This window comes from Elaeis guineensis, chromosome 4 (assembly GCF_000442705.2).
Source record: "Elaeis guineensis isolate ETL-2024a chromosome 4, EG11, whole genome shotgun sequence".
Lineage (NCBI taxonomy): Eukaryota > Viridiplantae > Streptophyta > Magnoliopsida > Arecales > Arecaceae > Elaeis > Elaeis guineensis.
This window is the reverse complement of record NC_025996.2, coordinates 26918073-26920588: the sequence shown is the minus strand read 5'-3', so window position 1 is coordinate 26920588 and position 2516 is coordinate 26918073. Positions and strand designations below refer to the sequence as shown.

The 2516-nt window shown below is 39.9% G+C and overlaps 1 pseudogene; it reads right to left on the bottom strand.

Annotated features, from left to right (window-relative positions):
* Positions 1-794: 794 nt before the first annotated feature.
* LOC140857039 (ethylene-responsive transcription factor 3-like) lies at positions 795-1434 on the bottom strand (annotated as a pseudogene).
* Positions 1435-2516: the final 1082 nt, after the last annotated feature.

Sequence of the window (2516 nt, the reverse complement as noted above, 5' to 3'; positions counted from 1 at the left end):
TCATCTGATATGAATTATATCCAATAAAATTATAAAATAAAATATCATGAAGAACAATTAAAACACAACTGATAAATCGGCATACCATATTCCTTCAAAATGATTCATCGTGTCCCCACTCTCTTTTCCCTTCCTTTTCGAACCCTTCTCCCTTGTCGAGCTCTTCACCTACCATCTCCAAGCATTGCTTTTTGCTTTATAGCAATGTAGTTACCAAACATACTTTTTACTTTTTTATTTTTACTTAATAAAAAAATCAAAAAAATAAAAAATATTTTTTAAAAATCAAAAATCAAAAAGTGTAATCAAACGCACCCTAAGTCAGCGAGAGACCACCAATATATCGAAACTAATATAAAAAAAAAATTCTCTTCTATCTCTCCCTCCTCTCTTCTTCTCTTTTTTTTTCCTCCCTCCTTTCTCTCATCCACTCAAGAGCATTGTCCAACCTCATTTGACATCCTTTCGACACCAAGCCCCATATTTTTTTTGAGATAAATTATGTTCCTAATCCCTGAACTAAATCAGATTTTCTTAAATGATCTCTAAACCATAAAAAGCTAAAGTTTAATCCCAAAACTATCTGAATCGATTTAATGCTATCTTCAAATGCGATTTCGGTGGCTTTCTCTCACCTAAAGTTCGATATGGCAACAACTGGTGCTTATGTAGTGCTTATGTGGCATTAAAATTTAAAAAAAATCATTGATGTGACAAGATGAAGAAGAAAAGAAAGCATGCTCTATTTTTTCCTTCTCTTTCTTTTTCTGTCTTCTTGGCCATGGGATCGAGCATCAGAGACAGAGAGTCATGGTGTGGAAGTCTTCATCGATGGGAGAGAGGAAGTTTAGATTGAATGGTAGCGGCTGCCAGTAAGTGGAGGATTGTCAATGTCTGAGGAGGAAGAGCTGCAGTCATTGTGGCAATCCTAGTCGCTGAAGAGGATGCATGGGGGCGGTAGCGGCTTAGCCGGCCATCGGAGGTGGGAGTTGGACTGGAGCAGGAGCGGTGACACTAAAATCTGAGGCCCACTGAAGGACTCCACGGTGTTGCTCAGGCTGTTGGACGTCGGTCGATGCAGCGACAAAAGATTTGGAGGGGAGTTTGGATTATGGTGGTGGTGGAAGGGAAATCTGGTTGTGGAGGAGGGGAAAGGAAAGCCAGGGAGGGGAGCTAGGGCCGAGAGGGAAGTTGGTCTTGACCTTGGGGCCGTAGAGGATGTGGGCAATGTTATCTTAGGTGCGGGTGGCATCCTCGATGGAGTCAAAGGTACCGAGCCAGATGCGAGCTTCTTCCAGGGGTCTGAAATCTCTGCCGCGAACTGCCCTCATGGTCGCTTTCTCACACTTGGAATTGCACCTTTTTTATCGATCCAACTCCGCCTGCAGCCACCACCGCCATCACCATCATTGCTGCTGCCCGCCCCTTTCTCATTGCCGACACAAATGAAAGCTGTTATATAGATGAGGGAAGGGAGAGCAATGGATGGGAGAGAGAGAGCATAGAGATTTAGGCAATAGAAATATTGTCCACTTCCTAGCCTCTCTTTCTGAGAATGGGGCCATGGGAGGAAGGGGCCATGGGGGGATATGGCGGTGGGGAAAAGGAAGGGCCATAGAGGGAAGAGGGCTTTCCCCTTTTTTTTTCTATTAAGATTTTGGGGATGAAAAGAAGATAAATAAGGAAGAAGACGAAATTAGAGAATTTAGCTATATCATTAGTATTTTTCAAAATATTTTAAGCTATGTCAGCTTCAGTTTGAACCATGCAAGCAAAATTTATTAATTCCACATAAGTATCATATAATTCAGATAGTTCGGAGTCTAAACTTTAGTTTTTTTTTGTAGTGTATGGACTTTTTAAGAAAATCCAGCTTAGATCAAAGACCAAGAACATAATTTATTCTTTTAACGCCTCATAATTTATCTTTTTTTTTTTTTAACAATTAATAAAGAGGCAACGCCTCTCTTATATTAATGTGTGGACTCAGATACCAAGTTGCTAGCCGGATTTGGCCTCTTGCTATCGTAGTGGCAACAGGCCGAAGCAACTTTCCTAACATGAAGAACCGAGCATCAATTTATTTCCTATCCCGATGTGATGCCTTTTGAATGGCCTAGCCATCACATGGCACTCAGTTTCATCTTTACCATGATATTTGTATTTTTATGGTCTTAATTTTAGATATAAAAAAATATATAACCAAATGATTTCGGGCATTGCTATAAGCACGATAACTTTTGTGGATATATGGTTTTTGATAAATTGACATGGCAGTTTGTGATCAGCAGCGGTTCTTAGCATTGAAGGGTTTTCAATCATAGATTTCGACATCAACTTGTGATAGGAGACGAGTTAGGCCCGCTTCCTTGAAGAAGCATTAGTTCATTGTCATCATACTCATACACATATATGGTACTCGAGATTCTTGGTTTTTGATGTGTAATATTATTGAAATTATAGGATGATGTTTAGAGGACTGACTAGCCAAATACAAATCTCCAAGTTTCCAATAA